The sequence below is a fragment of the Elephantulus edwardii genome, unplaced genomic scaffold (genome assembly GCF_000299155.1).
Source record: "Elephantulus edwardii isolate Elephantulus edwardi_28Jun2011 unplaced genomic scaffold, EleEdw1.0 scaffold00005, whole genome shotgun sequence".
In the NCBI taxonomy this organism is placed as follows: domain Eukaryota; kingdom Metazoa; phylum Chordata; class Mammalia; order Macroscelidea; family Macroscelididae; genus Elephantulus; species Elephantulus edwardii.
The window spans coordinates 26,951,385-26,960,558 of NW_006399755.1; the positions used below are offsets into that span (position 1 = coordinate 26,951,385).

At 42.7% G+C, this 9,174-nt stretch overlaps 1 pseudogene; it reads left to right on the plus strand.

Annotated features, from left to right (window-relative positions):
- Nucleotides 1-249: 249 nt before the first annotated feature.
- Nucleotides 250-1,614, plus strand: LOC102868157 (annotated as a pseudogene).
- The last annotated feature ends 7,560 nt before the right edge of the window (nt 1,615-9,174 follow it).

Here is a 9,174-nt window from a genome sequence, read left to right on the forward strand (position 1 = left end):
AATGCACTTCACAGTAAAAATTCCTAAAGGCAATTACACAAAGAGATAATGTTATAGCACTCAAAAGTGCATGATAATGCCTGGATTGTAGGCTGCTGCGTAAGAGTTAAAGCACATACTGTTATACAGCAAGCTTTTGAGGTAATATTGTACAATATGCAGTGTGTTACTTACCTCGACTCTTAGCTTGTCGGGGACGGTAACCGGAACCCACTGTCCACTCCTGTCGTCCTTGCTTTCTAACCCATAGTCAGAATGCGTGAGTGCATCTCCATCCACGTTGGCCAGGCTGGTGTCCAAATTGGCAATGCCTGCTGGGAGCTCTACTGTCTGGAGCACGGCATCCAGCCTGATGGCCAGATGCCAAGTGACAAGACCATTGGGGGAGGAGATGACTCCTTCAACACCTTCTTCAGTGAGACTGGTGCTGGCAAGCATGTGCCCAGGGCGGTGTTTGTAGACCTGGAACCCACAGTTATTGATGAAGTTCGCACTGGCACCTACCGCCAGCTTTTCCACCCTGAGCAGCTCATCACAGGCAAGCAAGATGCTGCCAATAATTATGCCCGTGGGCACTACTACATCATCGGCAAAGAGATCATTGACCTCGTCTTGGACCGAATAAGAAAACTGGCTGACCAGTGCACGGGTCTCCAGGGCTTCTTCGTTTTCCACAGCTTCGGTGGGGGAACCGGTTCTGGCTTCACATCCCTGCTGATGGAGCGCCTATCTGTTGATTATGGCAAGAAGTCCAAACTGGAGTTCTCCATTTACCCAGCCCCCCAGGTTTCCACAGCTGTGGTCGAGCCCTACAACTCCATTCTCACCACCCACACCACCCTGGAGCACTCAGATTGTGCCTTCATGGTAGACAATGAGGCCATCTATGACATCTGCAGCAGAAACCTTGATATTGAACGCCCAACCTACACTAACCTTAACCGCCTGATTAGTCAGATTGTGTCCTCCATCACTGCTTCCCTCAGATTTGATGGTGCCCTGAATGTCGATCTGACAGAATTCCAGACCAACCTGGTGCCCTATCCCCGCATCCACTTCCCTCTGGCCACATAGGCCCCCTTTATCTCTGCTGAGAAAGCTTACCATGAACAACTTTCTGTAGCAGAGATTACCAATGCTTGCTTCGAGCCAGCCAACCAGATGGTGAAATGTGACCCTCGTCATGGTAAATACATGGCTTGCTGCCTGTTGCACCGTGGTGATGTGGTTCCCAAAGATGTCAGTGCTGCCATTGCCACCATCAAGACCAAACGCAGCATCCAGTTTGTGGATTGGTGCCCCACTGGCTTCAAGGTTGGTATTAATTACCAGCCTCCCACTGTGGTGCCTGGTGGAGACCTAGCCAAGGTGCAGCGAGCTGTGTGCATGCTGAGCAACACCACAGCCATTGCTGAGGCCTGGGCTCGCCTGGACCACAAGTTTTATCTGATGTATGCCAAGCGTGACTTTGTTCACTGGTACGTGGGTGAGGGGATGGAGGAAGGAGAGTTTTCTGAGGCCCGTGAGGACATGGCTGCCCTTGAGAAGGATTATGAGGAGGTGGGTGTGGATTCTGTTGAAGGAGAGCACGAGGAAGAAGGAAAAGAGTACTAATTCCTTTCAGCCCTTTAGCATATCACACTCAGAATTGACAAAGCTTTCTGGCTAGGTTGTCTCTATCAGTGTAATCATGTCTTATTTTTCCATGTGTTCCTCTAAGATTTTTTTTCTATCATGTCTCAAAGTAAAAAAAAAAAGAAAAGCAAAAAAAAAATATTGTACTATATATTCTTAAATCACAAAAATATGCATTTATTATGATGATAAATACATGAAATGTATAGATAGATGTATTTACATATATATTGTTGTTTTCTTTGAGTACCATTGAGTCAAAACTGACCCATAGCTGGCCCTCCAGTGGGCTTTTGGGGGCTGTTAATCGCCTCCGAAAGGAGGAGATTGCCCATACTTCTTTGTGGAGCAACTGGTGGATTCAAACCAAATGCCTTCAGGGTAACAGTGTAGTTTCTTACCACTAGGCCACCAGAGCTCCCTACAATACACACACAGATGGTAAGATCATGAAGATGGTACATGGTGGGGCAAAGTTCAGATCTATTGTTCATAGGGTTGCTATGAGTCATAGTTGTTTCAATATCACCTAACAACAATGTCTATCTCCCTTTTCCTATTGTTTTCATCTTCTTTTTCTTTCCTATAACAAGTTCTGTGTGAAGGGTAGAGGATAAACAGGATTTTTCCAAACCTGAGGCCCTCATAAGCAGGTAAAGGCACATGAGAGTGATAACTATGCGTGACTTATGAAAAGTAATGTTAGAAAGATGAAAACATAGAAGAAGAAATGGAACAGTTTTGTTGGCTTAGAAAGAACAAAGAAGGCTTTCCAAAACTATTAAAACATGAGCTGATTTTGTGAAAAAGAGACATGGTGCTCTAATTGTAGGGAACAGAAAATGTGAATGTCAGTGGTTACAAAAATGTGAGGCGGACTCCAGTTGATTCATTAGGGCTGGGACAGAGGCGAAGTGGGAGGAGAAAGGGGAAAGGAGAAAGCCAATGTAAAACCAATATAGGTGTTTCTTTATCACTACCGAACTGAGCAGTGTGCTTGTGACTTGCTGCTGTAGGTGTCATTGAGTTAGATTACGACTGTTAGGGACCCTTACAGATCTGAATCTTGCCCTAATGTAAACCATCTTCATGATTTCTGATATGCTCTTTGATCTTCTTTCTTCAGTAAGGGCTTTGAGTCTTCTTCGTGGAAGCAAGCCTGTGCCATCTGCTAGCTTGTTGAGGAGTCTTCTTTCCATTCTGATGCCACTTTCTTCTTCATATAATCTTGCTTCTCAGAACAGATTCTTTTTTCAGCACACAGATTTAATAGGTATGGTGAAAGGAAACAACCTCAACGCATACTTTTCAGATTTCAAACCATTCATCCCCTTACTCTGTTTGAAAGACTTCTTCCTGGTTCATGTACAAGTTCCACATAAGTACAAGGCAGTGGTCTGGAATTCCTGTTCTTTGAAGTATGATCCATAATTTATTATGATCTACACAGTTTAATTCCTTTTCATAGTCAATAACACAAGTAAATAACCTTCTGGTATTCTCTGCTTTCTGCCAAGATATTATTTACACCCTCCATTCCAATGTTATCCCTCATTCCCTGGTCTTTTCTGAGTCCAGCTTAAATTTCCTATGGTGCCCCAGTGATGTACTGTTCCTACCAGCTTTTACCTATTGACTGACTCGTCATTGAGTTGGGATGAATTCATAACTGACCCTCCGGCAGATTTTCAGAAGCTGTAACTTGCACAGGAGGTGACTGCCCATCTTTCTCCTGTCAAGAAGCTGGTGGATTCTAACTGCCTGCCTTTGGGTTGTGAGAACAACTTCCTAGAGCAAAGGAAGCAACTAGAGCTCCCTTTTAAACTATTAGCAGTGGTTAGAGCTTTTTTCTTTAACTATTCACAATGGTTAATATTCACAACTAGAACAACAGCATTGTTGTTAAGATTATTGGTTTCAAAACTCAAAAAAACCTAGGTTGTTAGACGCTGGTCTATGAATTTGCGTAAGTTACTGCATTTTTCTTATTCTCATCTGTAATATGGTGATAAATTACACCCCTGTTCACCATGGATTTGTTATGAGAGTCAAGTGAAAGAAAGCATACAAAACACTTAACAGAAATCTAAAAATGCAGTTAACATTTATGAAGTAGGTGCTATTTTTAGCCAATATATAACTCACCTCAAACTCACCACTGCAGAATCAGAACCAACTCATAACTGACCCTCCAGTAGGTTTTCCAAGGCTGCAAATTGCCCAGGAAGAGATTGTCCACCTGTATTTTGAAGAGTAAATTATAAAAATAGTCCCATACTTTCCCCTAAAAATAAAACTCAAACAAACAAAAATGACCCCTAATAATTCCAGTTGTGAGCAAGTTAATTTTTGTCTCATGATAACCTCACATGTTTCAGAGTAGAACTGTTCTCTTTGGGATTTTCATTGGCTGTGATTGATCTTTCAGAAGTAGATAACAGCACTTTCTTCCAAGTCACTTCTGGGTGGGTTCAAACCACTAACTCTTTGGTTAGTGGCCAACTGCCTAACTATTTGTGTTATCAAGAGACCTTCAAGCACTTTTACAACATGCCTCAAAATACTTGGCCCTGTTAGGAAAGAACACAGAGTGAGGAAGGAGAGGAAGTAACAGCTGTAAATACGAACTCACCAGAAGGTCTTGCAAAGGTGTGTAAAAGCCCCAGATACAGGAAAGCAGGGGCAAGTCTGGACCATGGAGTGGAACTGACTGGCTCGAGGGAGAGCGCTGGGGTTCAAGTTGGAATGCTCACCTCATTGACAACTGCCTCCCTCCCAAAAACTGCATTTCAACTGGAAGACAGGAAACGCAAACAAGGGCTATGAGTCTTTAAATGTTCTGAATGCTAACATCTGAGTTAGGATCAGGGTCATGGGCTGAGATGCCTTTTTTTTTTTTTGTCAGATATTAAAGCAGAAATGTAAATGCTCTGGCCCCAGCTTTAGTCTCTAAGAGTTCTACGGCTCCGGTTACAACTAACAGATGACAAGCAGAGACTTTGAGCTTTTGCTGCTCTCATTAACTTGATCTAATTATTTTTGGAATTTGTTTTTTCTCTCTCCTCCCCACTCCCCAAGATTAATCACAGATGAAATGCTTCAACTTTATGAACGTTTCTCTTTTCCTCATCCTGCAGGGTGCACATGCTGACCTTCATTCACGTCTCTGCTTCTGTCCTTTTCCTTGGGGACAGTGTCTCTGTCAGTTTTGGAGAAGTGCTGTGCTGGCCCCGAGGCAGCAGGAACTCACAGCCACACATCTATGGGGCTCTGTCCTCCTCGCTTCCACCCCCAAAGTCACCACTTTGAGACTTTAATTTTTAATATGGGTACTTGATCTTTTCCTCGTCTTCTATAAAAGGGGATCAAAGCATTTTTAGATTTTTTTTTACTATTTGTATTAATCTGTAACACATTTTAACTCAGAGTAGTATAGCTATTATGTAAACTTCACTTCTAGACCAACTTCCAAACAGCCTTTCACAACCAGGCCATGGCTCCTAATCCCAGGTCTAAGGTGGGTCCTGTTTGTCACAGCTCCGCTTCTTATTAACTATGAGTTTGCTTTGGCATTTCGCTAAACCTCAGTTTCTTCTTCCCATGGAGGTAGGCTTGTTGTTTGCTGCCATCAAGCTGGTGCTCACTCACGCGAACACAATGATATGGGTATGCACCTTTTCTTCGGTCACGTCACAGTTAGGTCTCCCCATCCCAGAAGCTAAGCTTCTTTCTCGCCTTTGCATCTGTGTCAAACAGAAGGACCCAGGGATAGTAAAAATGACAACAACTAATGATCCTATCTAACACCTCTCTCTTTGTTTGTTGCTCTTAGTAACTAGCTTACATGGTGGAAGCCATGCCACTGGCATTTTAAATACCAGTTAAAGATGAGCTGTATTGGGAAAAATCTGCTGTCAAGGACCTCTTCAGAGTGTTAAAGAGTAATAATGTCAGTCTAGGGATTATGATGCATCTGGTCGAGGCTATAGTCTTCTCAGTTGCTTGCTATGATGTAAAAAATGAACAATGACTAAGGATAACAGAAGAAGAATTGATGCCTTTGCATTGTGATACTAGAGAAGTGTATTAACATACCATGGTATGCTAAGAGAACAAAAAGTTCTGTCCCGGAGAAGGTGAAAACAGGCTGCTCCTTGGAGGCAAGGATTTTTAAGTTCTGTCTCACAAACTTTGGGCATGTTGCCAGGAGGGACCAGTCCATGGAGAATGACATCATGTTTAAAAGGGTAGAAAGTCAGTTCAGCCAATGAGATGGCCTGACACAGTGATTGTGGCAATGAGGTCAGGTGTCTCAGAAACAGTAAGGTTGGCTCAGAATGAGACAAGGTTCAGAGGCATTGTTCATACAGTCGCTATGAGTAGTGGTCAACTCAGTGGCACATAGCATTAACAAGAAAGTACCAAGTTAGACAGGGTTTAGTGTAGCTTCCAGGCTAAGATTAGGAAGAAAGGCCTGGTGATCTACTTTTAAATATAAACCAATGGATCACCTGTGGATCACAACAGAACCATGCCTGGTATAGTGCTGGAAGATTAGTAGCATATGTGCACAGCATGGAAGGCGATCAAAACAGTGGCAGAAACGATGGATTCAAACATACCAATGATCTCAAGACCTGGGCATGTGCCTGGGTAGTATTTCGCCTGCTGTACGTGTGATCACCATGAGTCATAGCTGACTCAACAACAGCTGTGTTCCTATCTGCTTTCCAGATTGTATCATAGTTTTCACACATGTGATTGAAATTGACCATCATTATCACTGTAAGCAATAAGCGTAACTATTGTTCCCATTCTATAGCTGATGAAATTGAGGCTAGCTCAAGATCCCATTGCTGCTGGGTGGTGAAATCAGGACTCAGATTTGAACACTGTGGTTTGAAATTCCAGCATTTGAATTCATGATTGGTAAGGATTCTTCTGGTTCTAATATTAATCAGTATAAAGATATCAATCTCATTGTGTTTTCAAAGACACCCACACCTGTTTGTGCTTCATGGCAATGATTTCAATCTCCTCCTCAGAGAGTGTGGAGACTGTGCAGGATAGATCAGGTTCAGATATGTTGTTCAAAGGGTTGCTATCAGACTTACAATGATACCTAACAACAACTCAATTTTAACTTTGCATCCTGATATTACCAGTAAGATGTTGTGTTTTTAGAAAGCACACCACATGGTGTTCCCTTTTATGTTTGGAAATTTATTTCATTTGGAAAGCGGGATAGTAGAGAGGAACTAGGAATTTCACAATAAAAAGAGAAAGGCTCATAAAGGGCCGTCTGGCGGTCTTTAATGAGAAGCATTAGACTCGGCTCCGGAGGCTGTCTGGGATGGAGTCTGAGAACTTGCTGAGGTCTCCAGCCCGGCGCTAGCTGCAGGCTGCCTCGGGCACCTGCATGAGTGTCCCTCTGTTGCTGAAATGCCAGGAATGCCTTTTATTTCTTTTACTAGCATTAAAAAAACAAAACAAAACAAAAAAATCCCCAAACCTGTTGTCATCAAGTGGATTCTGATTCATAGCAATCCTATGGGGCCAATTCTATGGGGCATAGTGGAACTGCTCAGTGGGATTTTCAAGGCTGTCATCTTAAGCTGCCCTGCAATCCCAAAGGCATGCAGTTCAAATCCACCAGCTGCAACACAGGGAGGAGGGTAGGCAATCTCCTCTTGTGCTACTTACTGCCTCTGAAAACCCACTGGAGTGTCAGCTACGTGCTGGTTCCAACTCAGTGGTACACTATAGCAACAACCGTCTTTATAGAAGCAGGTTACCACATCTTTCTCCCTTGGAACAGCTGGTGGATTTGAACTGCCAATCTTTCCATTAGCAATGAGTGCGCTAATTACTATACCACGAGAGGCCTTTTGTTGGCATAGGCCATACTTTCTGTTGACTTTCCAGTGTTTGCAAAAGATCTGATCTACGCTCTTAACTTTCACCCCTGGTGACCAACTTCTTTCAAAAGTTCCCCTCCTGATATTAAACATTCTATCATTTATTGATCATCTTTCAGTGTCACATTTAATTCTTCAAACAATTTATGAGATAGGCATTATAATATATACCTAATAGATGAGCACCTGAGGAGGAAGAAAAAGGCATAATTATACTGCTAGAAAGTAAATGGCAGAGGGAACTGTGGTGGCCTAGTGGTAAGGAACTGTGCCACTAATCCAAAGGTACACAGTTCGAATCTACCAGCCACTCCATGGAAGGAAGATGGGCAACCAAATCCCATGCAATTTACTGCCCCTGAAAATCCACTGGAGGGTCAGCTCTACGAGTCAGTTCCAACCCAATGGCTTATAACAACAATAAGAAGTAAGTGGCAGAGCTGTTATTGATCCAGATCTAGTTGGTTCTAACGTGTAAGCTATTAACCAGCGGGATTAAGGCCTTCTAAACTGGAGGGAGGGAGTGCCTGCAGAAGGACGTCATGCTTGGTAAACTAGAGAGTCGGCCCAAACCAGGAAGACCCTTAAATAGAAGAATAGATATAGAAGATAGAGTGCTTCAAACAATGGGCTTAAGCATAGCACAGATTGTGAGGATGGCAGAGGATCAGGTGGGCTTCATTTTGTTGTACATGGAATCACTAGGAACAGGAAGGGACTTGACTGCACTTAACACAGCACAAAATTGTGTTCTGTTGACTATGCAAAGGTATTTGCGTGGATGGTAACAAATTATGGCTAACACTGAAGAGACTGGGACTCCCAAAACAATGAAGTGTGCTCATGAGAAACTTATCCCTAGAACAAGAGGCTGTTGTACAAGCAGAAAAAGGAAGCATGTTGATTGTTGATTACCTTTGACTCATAGTGACCCTATGAACAAAAGGCCTGAAGCCCCTCTGCAACTGTTGACATTTATCAAAGTTCATAGAGTTTCTGGAGGCATGTTGTTTAGGAAGTGGATGGTTTAAAATTAAGAAAGGTGTGCATCAGTGTTGTATCCTTTCTCCACAGCTATTCAATCTGTATGTTGAGCAAATAATTCAAGAAGTCAGACTTTATGAAGAACGTGGCATCAGAATCGGCTTTATGCAGATGACACAACCTTGCTCGCTGCAAATGAGGAGGACTTGAAACACAGCAGATCAAAGACTACAGGCTTCAGTATGGACTACATCTCAACATTAAGAAAACAAAAAATCCTTACCACTGGGCCAACAGACAACATCAGAATAGAAGGGAAGATTGAAGTTTTAACAAGATTTCATCTTATTTGGATCCACAATCAACACTCTTGGTACTAGCAATCAAGAAATCAAAAGATTTGTTGCATTAGGGGCTTCTGCTGTTAAGGACTTCTCCAAGATTTTAAGGATCAACCAAGTCTGAAAGAGGCATTTGATCTAAGTGATGCTATCTTCAATTACTTGCTGTGCCTCTGAAAGTTAGACAATAAAAAAAGATGACAGAAAACAAATCAGTGTCTTTGAATTGTGTTGTTGTTTTGTGCTGTGAAGTCAGAATTGATCCATAGCTGATCCTCCAGTGGGTTTTCAGAGGC